Raw genomic sequence first — 14,807 nt, 5'->3', positions numbered from 1 at the left:
TAAACTAGAGAGTTTTAAAACTCTCAAGTGAAATCTTTGAAGTGAAAAAAAGATATATCTACTAATGAAGTCCCCTGTGGGTTGACTAGATTTGGCAGCACTCATACTGCTACAGCTGAATTTCAACTAGGTTGATACACAGGCAGCAATAAGAAAAGTTGTATCTAAGGACAGAGAAAAAAGTACAGGTACAAATATAATACACTCAGTGACCAATATCTCTTTTCACAATTATTAGTGGTTAAGCCGTAAGGTGCAGAAGAGCAATCTAAATGTCCTATCACTGAAAGGGAAGTGGCAAGTAAGATACACATTTATGGATGATTGGTTTCAAGCAATATCTGAGAAGTCTCTCACCCATATAAAACCTAACAGAATTTATCGTTATGAAAGTGGTATATTTTCAATGTATTGCACAGAAACAGATATGACCTCTGCTTTTTGGGCTTAACAGTTTCTGTAAAAAGGCTGGTGTTGCTATGCTGTTCAGCATGAAGTATTCAGGGTTATGAACTAGAATTTTGAATGTAATAAAAAATTGTAAGCAGATTAACTATTCAATCTGGAGGTCCTCATAGATTTTATAATTGTCCTAATCTTTGCAATAGGAGAAGGATTGTACCTGAAACAGTGCTACTTATTCCTTATCAGGAAAACATTATTTATCACACTGCAACCAAGAAGCTGGCTGTATGAGCTGCATTATTTAATGAACCTGATACTTTCATATGGTGTTATGATTTGTTTCTCTCTCTGACTACAAAGCCTGAAGTTCTCCATTTCCTAAAACTTGTGACAAGTTAGAAACACAGAGACACAGGAAAGAGACATGGGCTGAAAACAGCAGAAGTTGTTTCTTATTCTCCATGAATAACATCACGACTTTTAAAGCTGCCATCAAAAACGCCAGGGCAGTCAGGAGAAGGGGAAAAGGTATGCAAAAGGCAGCCAGCCCAGGAGAAGTGTCTCTGATAAACAAACAGCAGGATTAGTATGCCCAGGCATATGTATAAATAGAGAATTACATTCCTCCTCTCATACTCACAGTCTTCCAAGCACACGTACTTCACACTGCTCTTGTCTTCCAGGTTGAAGGCTGACACCTCTTTGACCTGTGGCTTTGTAGTAGAAGAGGGAAGAAAGTATTCCCAGGCTACATTAAAGGGCTATAACAAAAAAAGGAGCAGGGAAAACTTGGCTTCCACATTCTGCAAGAAATTTTATTCTTTATTTCATTATTCCTCATTTAAATCAAGGTCAAAGTTTCTGATTTTGTTTGGGTTTGGTAGTTACACACTTTTTTTGTTTTTGAACTAAGCTAAACTTGCCTTGCTGATATGTCTATTTTTTTATTTGCCAGATGGAACTAGCTTCAAAGGAGCATTTATGCTTATTCAGTCCCTATCTTTCGGCAGTTTTAGTGATATTTAGTGAATACTTAAAGGGACACAGAAAGCACATTTTGGGATGTATTGAGGTCATCTGGGAAAAGGGGAAAGTGGATGACATTAACTTTCCCCCAAACAGATGGCTTTCATAGCAAACTATTCAAAAATGCATATTGCCAATATAAACCAAAAGTGGTGATGCCACAAGGTTACTATAAATGTCCTATCCACAGAGAAAAGACCAGGTTAAAAATGGACAGTTTGGATCACCCATTGCCTGGTTAACTATTTTTGTGATGCCTTTGAAGGGCTTAAGGTTTGTTCTTATCCTTTTCTATGAGTCAATCTTGCTTACATTTCTCGGAGAACTCCGAATTATTTATTAGTTGTTTACTAGACACTGGCTCAGAACAGACACTTTTTCTACTTGGCTTCTGAATTATTTGCTGCTTATAGCAGTTGTAACTAATCCCATCATTTTCCTTCCAGAGCATTTAAAAACAAAAAAGTAAACAAAAAAACCCACAAACAAACAGAAAAAACAAAAAAAAAAAAAGGAAAAAAAACAAACACAACCAAAAAACCAAACAACAACAACAACAAAAAAACAAAACAAAACAAAACAAAACAAAAAACAGCACCACTGTTCTATAGCTGTAAAATGTAGCTTTAAAAGTGTTAACTTGCATCCAGCAAATGCACAATTGCAGTGGAGAGCTACCTAGCCATCACTTATTTGTATTAATGCGATCAAGAACAAAAGGTGTGAAACCGAGTTTTATATATGCAAAAAGAAGCTACAAAACTTATCTGCCATGCTAGAGAGAAAAACTCATCCCCAAAGAAGATAAACTGAAAGGACCTCCTTATTCATACTGCCTTCTCATACACTTAAATTATTTCAGCATTGTTATTTCCAGTGTAAAGAGACAACTATCAGGTTACAAATGCCTGGAGGCAGGGAAAGAAGAGGGTAGGCAGATGGAAGGTTTTTTATATTCCTTTTCTACATTAAAAAAAAAAAAAAATCTAAAAATTACTGTATTGCTCAGAACAAAGTCAACTTCATCCAGCATCCTGTCTGACAGTGGACAGTAGCAGATGTGTCAGAAACAAGAGGACAATAAACATTATACTCTCAGCTTCCAGAAATCTATGGCTTAAGGTCCTAGTAAGCCACTGTTTACATCTTTGAGTTTAATAGCTTGTGATGGATTTTTTGTTATTATTCCATTAATTTATTCAGTGATTTTATCCTGTTTCAGTAAGTTTTCTTTGTTCGCTGTAAACAAGCTGCCATTTTACATGACCTGATTCTTTTACAGTGAAAAAGAAGAGTGAACACCAATTCTCAAGAGCTATAGATGCATCCTAGACCTGTTCATCTCCATACTGATGACTTCTAAGCGATCTCCATTCTGAGGAAATCAGAGTTGCAAAAATTCCTAAGATAGAAAGGGAGAGACAGGGACTGAATCATCTGGGGCAGAAAACAAAGGCCACCAATGTGCAGGAAGGTTGCCAGAGGACAGACAGGTCTTTTTTTGGATTATTTGCTCTTATCTATTGCTCTCATTGCCACTCAATGCAATACCTGGGGAATTCTAGCTTTTCATTTTATCTTTGAGGATATTGTAGAGATGGGAGAGGTTGTGCTGGTAAATTAACAGATACCTCATAGGTATTTACCCCTTGTTAGCTACAGCTGTTTCTCTGTAGACACTCCAGAGATATAAACTTAACATCATATTACAGAGGAGACATGCAAAAATACTGAGACAGCAAAAGGGACATAAACGCCTTTTTAGATCACTTATGCATTCAAGATTTGGGGGCCCAATAAACGGATTAAATTATGTAGAGAACTCAGGCACTATGTCTCCATAGTGATTAGCAAACAAGCAACACATTTGTTCCTTCGTGGTTTCTAGCACCTTACATCCCTCCCCAACTGGATGGCTTTAAAGAGTTCAACATCTGTTATAAAAACACAAGTGCTTATTCTATAAGACTAGACACAGAATAGAAATGTCAAATGTAAACATCTACAGAATCTCCAGGCCTTATTTTATTTTGAAGTTTTGCACAGCACTCATGAGATTATATCCAGACTAAAAGGAATTCTGAACTATGCTATCATGTTTTTCATCTCCTGCCAAAGACTTCTTCGAAATTCACAGCTCATTAGAACCTTCTGACTACTTAATAAACAAAGCTTTGTATTATCACCTAATTAAAATATATCTCATTTCAGAGCTTTATTGCATAACATAAAGCTTCTGCTGCAAGTTTATACAAAAATTGCTATGCAGACTTCAGCTAATTGCACCTCTCAAACCATAGTTCTGCTATGAACTGGCACAAGCTAAACTATATGTAAGTAATAACAATTATTCCTCTGAAAAAAAAACCAAAAAGAAACAAAAAAGCAACCTAGAGAAAGACCTTATGTGTTTTAAGTTCAGCTTACAGAAAACACACTTCAGCCTATACCTTTACACATATAACCAAGTACTAATCCTTAATCCTGCTTTTAACACCTTGTGATATCTGAAAGGGTTTCTTTTGCAATTAGGTGTTGCTTTTCTAGTCTGAGACCGCATTACTATTATTTATTTCAGTAAGAATATGACATATGTCACAATTTAAAACCAACCCCAATGTAAACTTTCCTAAATTGCGCCATCATAAAATGCACTGGCACAATGAAAGCCTTGTACTCTGCAGGCTTATCTACCCACAATCTGTATGCACTGTGAGGGCAGAAAAATAATTTTTGTGGTATGTTGAACACGCTTACAAATTGCAGTGGGTGTGTCAAGAAAGACAATATAACTAAGACAAATGATACTCTGCAGTACTTCTCACACATATATATCTGGTTTTCTATTGGAGTCTCTGGGGAGGAGAAAGAGAGAAGGGAGACAGCAGGTCACCCACTAAAGAGTGAGGTAGAAGGTGGGTACCTCTCAATTGTGTGGGAAGACAAAAAGAGGGTGATAGAAGTAGCAAACTCTTCTTTGTCAAAGGCAAAGCCCAAACCTCCTTGGAGGAAGGGACTCAGAGAAATATGTGACCACCCAACCTATGCTTGCAGCATGTTAATCTGAACATTCCTGATTTTCACTTTTGTGTTGCTCACTAAGGCCTGAACTGCTTCCATCAGTGTCACAAGGATAAATTCACAGCTATGAGACGTTGCAGTAAAACTGCTTCTTTAAATGCAGGGGTGATGGCTGGCACAGCACAATGTCAACACAGTGCTCATAGTCACACATTGCAATGACCCGACAGCCTTGTGACAGACCAAAATTGCTGTGATTTAGATGGTTCTTCACCATAAAGGATGCTGATCAGGAGAGTTACACAACAGAGAGGACAAGTGGCCTGATCTACAAACAGATATAGTTACAGCAATTCTCAGCAGTGTTTACAGCTCCAGGTAGCCCTTCTGCCAGTGGAGCCTCTTCCCATCACAGCTGGGGTGTCCAGGTGATTCCAGGAGGTAGCCAGACTCCTGAAAATGGGACATGATTCTTTAGTTTTGAGAAGGATGACAGGATCCCAACACACTCACAGCTTAGAGAGACACATTCTTCTACAGTGAGTTCAACAAAGATGACTGAAATGGCATAATTAATTTGAAGGCAAATTAGCATAATTAGCTTTTCTAAAAAAAAGGTCGAATAGAAATGCAAGCAGTTTATATGCGACGCCCACCACTCCCCCGCAGGCACGTCCTTGATCTCATATAAGCTTAGAATTGTTGTATAATAGTTGCAGGCAGCTCTGCTCACTCTGCTTGATCCTGAGGAAATCCCTTCTGCCCTCTCCAGAAGGTCTATGTGTGCCCCTGTCCGTCACTTTCATGAGAGTGGACCCCAGCACCAGCTGTGGCTACTGACAATGCCAAGTCCCCCTGTTCCCACCTGAGCAAGGTGCCCAGGCAGGGGCAGTCACCCTCCCACTCCAAATGTTCCTTCCACCCTGCCCTCCTCACAAGGACGGCTGAGCACGGAAGCAAAATCCAAATGCTGCATGTGACAGAAAGAGGCAAAACAACGTAACAGAGGAAGAAAAGGACTAGAGAGGGGAAACCAGGATCATGCAAGAGATGCTACGAGTCAGGAGAAATATCATGGATCACAGAATCACAGAATGTTAGGGACTGGAAGGGACCTCAAAAGGTCATCTAGTCCAATCCCCCTGCCAGAGCAGGAACACCTGGATGAGGTCACACAGGAAGGCATCCAGGTGGGTTTTGAATGTCTCCATAGAAGGAGACTCCACAACCCCCCTGGGCAGCCTGTTCCAGTGCTCTGTCACCCTCACCGTGAAGAAGTTTCTTCTCATATATAAGTGGAACCTCCTGTGTTCTAGTTTGCACACATTGCCCCTTGTCCTGCCATTGGTTGTCACTGAAATGCAATGGAGAAAGGTTCCATCTTTCATCTTCTTTCCTAATGTAACAATTAAAGGGCAATAAATGGCAATAGTAAATGATGGAATTAAAACAGATAGAGATGATTCCTCACACTTGTAGTTCAGCAATATTGTGGATACTATAAAGATTACCTGGATTCAAAAGGGGACAGAAAACAATTCTTGCATGAAAAAAAATCTATTTAGCAGCATTGAATATTAGGCAGCATTTCTGACTTGGGAGCTACAAAAATCACAGATCAGTGGTTGCTTGGAGAATATTTGGATAAAATATCACTATATGCTTGTGTGTTTCTTTTACTTTTCCCTGTATTTCAGTGACAGGATCATTGGTGACCATCAGAGACACTAAGGCAGACTCAGTAAAGCCAGCCCAATGGTCTTCTGAAAAAGGAACTTCTGCTTATCCAGCATAAATTGTTTTAAAAAGTGTTACATATGAATGCCTGGATCCACTGGGTACGTTAGTCTAACTGCGAACAAGGAGGGTGTCATATATACCTGCTGAAAGAAAACCAGTATAGCTCTCTCTTGAAGGTAAGCAGTGACAATAGTAAGCTTTTTCTTATTAAAAAAAATAGAGACCCATTCCTTTCCACTACAGGCAATCACTGTGCTTTGGAATGAGCCTGAATCTTTCTTGGATTTTTATTAAATACCTGTGGAGGGATGTGGAGGAAATCAAAAACTTGATACCGAGGTCATCAGCAAAGGGGGACGAGAGGGAAACACTAAAGGAATATTTAATTAATAAAATAGAAGGGGAAAGAATTAAGCCAAATAAGCTGGACAACATTACACTTTTATCGTGTCCAGGAAACTTAAACTAAAGACCCAATACCATGACAATCTGCAAAAAGGCAATGTAAAAGACCAAGAAGAGAACAGCATTGCCTTGGGGACAGTCTTTGTCTCTCTGTTAAGAGATTACAACTGACTGCATTATGAACCTTTAGTTATTTATCAGTTTAATTTCTTTTGTAATAGAATATACAAATATGCAGGAATCTTTACATCAAAGAAGCAAACCAGTGATACCTGCACACAACAGCATCGAGACTGCCAGCATAATAACTCCTTCCTTCACACACAGTGAGACTTTTAATCTCAAGAGTAATTTTAATCTTGACCGTGTCTAAGGGTTTATTCTGCTATATTTGCATCCATCTTTGGTAAAATAAGGTCCTTATTGTGATTAAACTACTCCCTCTTTTTCCCTTGAGCTTCTATATTACTGATGATGATTTTTTTCTTACATCTCTTTGATTATACCTTAATCAGTCAGAAAGGTCTTGCCAAATAGGTCCAGGCTGTTAAATTTCTACATTCCTCCAATCCCTTCACAAATTTCGTTCCTAGATTATAGCCTGGTCAGTTTACAAGCCCTTTACAAATCAAAAATTATTTCCAAAAATAATTATTTCCCAGAGCAAAATATATAGCAGCTGGCACGACTGTTTTCTGACTGATGTATATGAAGATCAAGACTTAGCACCTGAAATACTGAAGTACTTGAATAAACTCTTTTGGAAGTTCACGAGCAAGATTCTTTCTATTCCAAGATCAGATATGTCAGTTCTCAAGAGGAAATTGGTTTTGGTTTGTTTTGATTTTTTGTTTGTTTGATTGATTTGGTTTGTTGTTTGGGTGTTGGTTTGGTTTGGTTTGGTTTGGTTTGGTTTGGTTTGGTTTGGTTTGGTTTGGTTTGGTTTGGTTTGGTTTTTTTTTTGTGGGAGTGCTTTGTCTGTTGGTTTGGTTTAAAATGTTACTTAGCATTAGATGAGTTCCAAATTCCTTGACATGTAAAGTGGAAATGTCTTCTTTATGATTGCTAAGGAGGCCACCTATTGGTTTTGTCCTGTGGAAGTATTTTTTTTTCACTTTGACTCCCTGTGATGTCAAATACTAGACTGTCTTTTAATTCTTTGTTCTTTAAACCTTTTCCTGTCCATCATTTTTATAACTTTCTGTTTATTCTGTTTACTCATTTTCTTCACTTTGGCTTCATTTGTGGAGCTTTCTGCAGTTTATTATTAGTATTTACAAATACTTAACGCTGGGAAATATGCATGATTACTGGATTACGTAAACAGAAAACCAAGCAGCGCATACAATTAAAATCCTCACCTAACGGTTACTATGAAGCAACCAGATGAAGTTTTCAAGTGCTGCTCACCACCTCTTCACCTTGAAAATTGCTGTGCTAGCCTAACTAAAAAAGGGACAAATCAAAAACATTAGAAACAATAGCAACACTTTGACAGAACAAGCAAGTTTAGCTGTCATCACATTTCGCAAGGATGGCAGGGGTGTAATACTGAAGCATCCTGCAATACCAGCACTATCTCAGAAGGAACAGGCTGTAGTACTTTCCCTCAGCCCATGTAAAATTACAGATCAAAGGTCCTTTGGATGTTTCATTACAGGGAACAGTAAATAAAGCTAATTAAATGAAATCTCTTGTTCACATTACTCAGCCTTTTAGGAACAACAAGGCCTAAAACTGTCATACTACATAAGTCATGAGTTCTGCAATTCTTAATTTTAAAATTATGGATGATATTCCTGTCAAAACATGTCCCTCTACAACCTGAATTATTATTGTGAGTGGGAAACGCATGATGTTTAACACATAGAAAGAAACCAAATGGAAAATTCAGACTTCCTTTCAGCAGTAAATAATGTTAAAAGAAGTGGCACAGAGCACATTTCAACAATCAGCCACAGGCTAAATAAGCGGAAAACAAAGCTCAATGAAGCAACACGGTGGATTGATTCATTAGGTTTGCATACCAGCAGAGCTTGGTTTGTGCCCTGCCTGGAGTTTGTAGTACAAATAAAAGCAGCCGCCTCAACTTTAGCCTTCCTGTAATACCAAAAACCTTTGGTGATGTTCTGGTATGGAGAAAGTGGTAAAGATCGCAGGCGCCTATATTAAGATGACAACAGGAAATCATGGTAGCAAGGTTTTTCAGTGCAAGAGTAACAATGGGTGGTTAAAGCAACAATTTTCATGGAAACACAGACACACATATTACTGGTTGGAACAACTGGAAAAGGTAATCCCTGCCCCTGTGGCATAGAGACAACACTTCCACCATTTTGTGACACCTCCAGAACAATGTGTACTTTCCGATGACCACTGCTGTACCCAGCAGAGCCAAACTGAGAAGATTTGTACATTTTTTCTTAACATCTGTCAGGTTGCATTATATCAAGCATACACTAACAAAAATATAGTGTTTACAATAAAACCAGTTTTTTAAATGTAGGAATCTGCTGAGACACAGTATTGCTAAGTCTGATTGAAGATGCAACTCCATCTCATTCATGAAAACAAAGGTCTCTTACTCACGTAGAACAGGAGATGCAGTCTCCAAGGAAAAGTAAGCTAAATGCCTCACCTTCACTAGGCACATTTATCACAACTATTGCGCATTTTCAAAGTATGTCCGAGCTCCTTAAGAGTGTTTTTAAAGGGGACAGAAAAAAATCCAAGACTGGACAAAATCCTCAGACAACTCTTAAAAGGTGCGTTAAATGTACATGAAACAATATCTTGGATGCATTGCCTAAGAAGGATACATTATCCCTGAACAATCCTCCAGGAGATTCCCCAGACCTTGTATGAGAAGGAACATGTATTCCTTTGGTTTCTTTTTAATGCAATTTCAGTAGCATTGCATGCCCATCAGTATCCTTGTGTTTTCCTGCATTGGCACTGCAGGGGAGTGAGAATACCAGGAATCCTCCTCCTTTTGTTTCTGGGATTCCTTTGCTGTTGTGTTTGTATGACCACTGTTCCTATCTGAAAACAAAAACAAAACAAACAAAAACAAACAAAGACAAAAAACACACAAACAAACACAAAACAAACAAAAAAAACACAAAGCAAACAAGAGTACAAATTTTTTTAAAAAGTCATTACACATATACCTCTGCAGTCTTTTTGAAATGTTTTGAGGCATCTTGAAAACATAACTCAAGAAAAAAACAGGTAGAAGATAGAATATTTTGATAAAACAGTCAGCCAAAACCAGCCAGCTGAACCACAAGGTCATGATATCTTCTGCAAAGTGAATTAGGTAACAGCAATATGGTTTTTTACATCTGTTGGTAATACATTCAGTATTTCTGGTTAGAGCTGTAAAAAAACCACAAGTACCAACTTTATATGTCTTAGAAAGAAGAATATACAGAACAGGGCATCACATCCGTTCAATTCTAACAGCTAACAGCAGGACCCTAGGACATGCATAATAATCAATGTATTATTCAAATTGATTTTTTTTTCTGGAGATGTTTTGAAAGTATGCCTCACATGTCCAACTATATCACAAGCATAAATTTCAGTTTCATTACATCTATCTTAAAACATGCCAAAACACTTCTTGAAGGCATATTAACAATGTACATTCCCAGAAAAACAATGTTTATTCAATTATAACACAAATTACAATCTGTCCAGGTCTCTTTCCCCTTTCCTCCACGTTGGCTGAGATCCAAAGATAGCCTTGCAGTATGGTAAAGAAACGTGTTCAATTTTTCGCTTACAGATTACCAAAAAATGTTTAATGTATAAAATTAAGCACAACAATCAAAGGAAACTTCTAGGAAATTCAACATTTTAATTGAGACTAAATTCAATTCACAAGTTTTGCCACCCACACAACACCTGAAAAAGACTCTTTCTCCTTGAGATCAGTGCCTCTGGGTGTGTGCTAGCATGCAATCAAAATTCTCATTTGCTTCTAGCACTTAATTTCAAAATAAAGGTATGAATTCTAGCATTTAAATTTTTTTTCTTCTAATTATTCATAAATCTTTACATTATTAATTCTTAATCAGCTTCAGAAGTTAGAACATTTTACACATGATTATGTTTCTTACTTCAATAAAAAAGAATCAATATGCCTTTCCATTCTCTTTCTCTTATTTGCTGCTCCAGTTAGTCTGCCCCCTCATTTGTTTTTATTAAGCTTTGCTTTATTTCTGAGATTGAATTCACAAGCTTAGCAAATGATGAGGCTGCCTCTTGTTTCAGTTCCTTAAGTTCCCTCCTAAATTACATGACAGCCTTCAGGGGTGCTGTGGTGGACCATCTCTTTTTCCTGCTGTTGTTAGATTGTTCGTTCTTCCATTTCTTTGAGTTAAACAGCAGAAGTTTGCTCACTAATCATGTTGCTTTCTTAATTTTATTGTTGCCTCAGCTTTTTCCTGATTACTGCCACATTTAAATAAAAATTAGGGGTTGATTTTTAAGGCTTATACAAAGGTCAGACATTTCTATATGCCTTTGGCCCTTGAAGCTTTGCTGGATACGTTTGATGCTGCATCAAGTTATATAAACCTGGACTGTCTGCATAAAGGAACACAGTTCTCCCTCCACATGATCCCTGCTTACATCACAGCAATTGAAGGTCACATTTTTTTGCAACATGCACCCATGTGACTCCAAAGATATATTTGAGTTCAAACATCTGAGACAGGCTTTGTTCAGATCCCACTGTGCAATTAGTGCGTTACTGTTTAGTGTAATAACACAGCTGCATGGTCTCCTTCTGGCTTGGAGAATGTGTAGGAAACCTCAAAATTTCAAACACAAATCAAAGCCACAGATCTCCTACCCTGTCTCTCAGATGCCAGCAGGGAATGATCAACTGGACTGCTTGCATGCTCCCCCCACACTGCCAAAGACCTCCTCACTTCTGCTGATGTCTAATATTTGTCCTCCTCTAGGAGAGGAAGGTAGAAGACCATCATAAACATTGCCTGCAGGCTCATTCATTCACTCGAGCAGGGAACTCTGCCTGAAAAGCTGAATGTGCAGCCACCTGTGCCTGTCATCTGCTCCACTTACAAACAAAATCAGAGGAAGAATCCCTAGAATTTCCTAAAAATTAACATGTAGACTAGATCACAGTGTAAAGCGAGAATAACAAGATCTACAAGTTTTCTCAGCCAAGCTGATTAACAAGAGAGAAAGAGAAGAAAGCCACCAGCTCTTACTTTCCAAAGTCATAGAAGCATTTACCAGATTTTTCTATTATCATAGAGGTTCTTGCCATTGTTTCATCTTACTATGCTATTTAGAGCTAAGAAATTACTGTGCCAAATTGCTTTAGTCAGAAGTGGGTTGCAGTGCCTTTATCAATCTGCCATTCCTTTTCTTCATTGTTCTGCTTATTGGTAAGACTTTTTTTCCCCAAAGCAAGTTAAGAAATCTTACCTCATTTCTAATCTTTTGTGGAGTTGCAATCACTTATTTTAAAGATGCTTCCCGATCTGTGTCCATTTTGCATGTAGAGGGATTTTCCTGGTCCATGCTCATTTTGTCTGTAGAGGGTTTCCAAAACAAGATTGCAGAAAGTGACTTGGAACACTGTTTCAGAGGCAGCTGAATGGCTTCTGGGCCTGGATTTCCAAGCCTACAGGGTAAAGAGCCCATCCAAAATGTTTTGGGTTTTGTTCTTTGTTGTTGCGGTGGTGTGGTTTAGTTTTGGGTTTTGTTTCATTTTGGGCTTTTTGTAGAGCAGTGCAGGAAAACATAGCTAACTTACTTTGTTTTTAATGTGGTACATAAATTTAAAAAATTACTCTAAAAGATAAGAATAGGAGAGCTTTCCCAGACTATAGTTCAGATGTACTCCAACCTACAGAAGAGGCAGACAGACCTGTGGCTGTGAATACAAGCAGAGCCTCCCCATGCACTCTTCACTACAGCACCAAAACATATGACCTATAGTGTAAGTAAAACGTTTGTAACATAAAGTTCCCATTTTCCATTTAAACTTTTTTTCACTTGCTTGAACTTCAAATTCGGCTGCAGTTTATATTCGACTTTTAAAGTGGTACAAACAAGTTTGCTGGGTTGCAGTAATTTCCCTTGCCCGCAGTGGGGTACCTGGTGTTCTGACACGTCATGCTCAATTCTTCCATCTTACGATCATGGAGGCTTCTCCTTCCTTCCAGCTCTTCTCATCATGCTACACTCAGACTCTTGTCTGCCTCTTGAAATGCTCAGACAATTGTCACATTGGAGAAGACAAACTATATTTCTGACTAATGGATACTGTGGCAGCATAATTATCTCAAGGAAGGAAATCTTGTCTATTTATTACCCAAACAAGTATAAAGTTACAGAAAAGCAAAATCCTGACAAGAGAAAAACCCAAGATTCTGTCTTCTGTAAAAAAGTTTTGGAGGGCAGGAGAAGGATCATGCCTCCAGAGTTATTTAACCTTACCTGTCTCAAGAGACTAGCAGAATATTCTTGGTCTTTGATTATGGACATCAAGAGACTAGCAGAATATTCTAGGTCTTTGATTATGGACATATCTAGTCATTCAGGAGAAACTTCTAATCTTTTTTAAATTACCTGTGACCCTGACATCAGTCTAGATAGCAGACTCTATTGTACTTGGGGGAGCTGCCCTGGTAAGCCTGAAGTCCTTATATTAGCTAAAGCTAGGCCTCAACCTATGATCAGAATAGATTCAATACAGAAAGTGTATTTAGAAGATCCCTAAGACATGCTTCTCGGAGTTCATTCAGAAACACTATCATAAGAAGGAGGTTTTTGTTATGTTTTGGATAGTAGCCAACTGGCTAAAACACCTACCAAACAAACGGGAGATCTAATCCCACAGCAGCACTTCCTTGGTGAGAAGCACACTGAAGAAGGTTTGGAAACATAATCATTGAGTGGCCAGAAATACAAGAGTCACAGGACCAGTAAATGAACAAATTAAATGGAGTATAAATCTGCCATAGGATTTACAAGTTGGAGAGGACAGACCAGGTCTCCTGGCTCTCTTTCAGAATATTTCTTGATTTTATCTAGTGCATATGTAATGTAAAATAAATAAGCATTCCTAAGAAAACAGATTAAAAGGTGCTAAACATAGAATTACTCTCATAACTTCTACAGCATTAGAAAATGAAAGAAGTAGTAAAATTGACATTTCTAAATGGGCATTCATTGTGAATTCAGAAGGTCTCTTTCTAAGAAGGAACAACCAACAGGCAGTGCATTTATTTTACTGAGAAAGATTCTTCAATAAAGTAAAACAAGTGCAGAAGACAAAAGGTGGATACTATTGAGACAAGCATTAATTTTCAGGAACTTTCTGTAACCAAATTCAACAAAAATCCTTACAAAGCTGACAGTAATAATAATCTGAAAACTAAAAATTTGATAAATTCTTAGTCATGCTGATACTCAGCTAATACAAATCCTCACTGGAATGCATAATTTGTAACATCTCAAGTTGAAAGCTGAAGAATAAAGAAATGGAAATATATTTCAAATTATCTGATTTTATTCCTGTATCTTCAACTTGATAAATAAATTCATAAACATTTGATGCATAAGTTACTCTTTATCAGAGCAAAAAAAGAAAATGTAACTGTCTGCAAAGAACAATACACACTATTAGTGCATTCATGACTGAAGGCGTTATATTAAAGAGGCACAATGTGATGGACTTGAAACAGCCCTCTGGTGAACAGAACAGGCTAGTGTGCAGTCATAGATGAAAAGTGAGGAAAACATCAGAGACTGCTCAACATGAGCTTTCAATAGCAAAGCCATGTCCATTCAAGGTACACTGGAGATCTCTATTACGCCTTATGTTCTTTTCTGTGAGCCCAAATGCTACCCACATCACTCAAGTTTCTCAGAAATCACACTAAAACAAATATAGGTGGACAACAAATCTCAAAGAAAAGAGTTCTGCTCCACACTTGGAAAAACGAAAAGAAGCATACATACTACGTACAAGATAGAAAGGATCTTTGTTATTTCTGCCTGTTGAATTCTAAATGCATGCTTTAAATTGCTAAAGAACATGCATGTTTTGAATTACTAAGGAATACATCCTCAGACACTGACTATAGAAAGCTGATAGTTAGAAGCCAGGATAATTAATTTAGAAGGCATAGACGTATATTGCTAACAAAGTAAACCATAGGTCA

Source organism: Columba livia, chromosome 3 (assembly GCF_036013475.1).
Source record: "Columba livia isolate bColLiv1 breed racing homer chromosome 3, bColLiv1.pat.W.v2, whole genome shotgun sequence".
NCBI lineage: Eukaryota > Metazoa > Chordata > Aves > Columbiformes > Columbidae > Columba > Columba livia.
The sequence above is the reverse complement of the archived record's forward strand: the minus strand, read 5'-3'. Positions refer to the sequence as shown.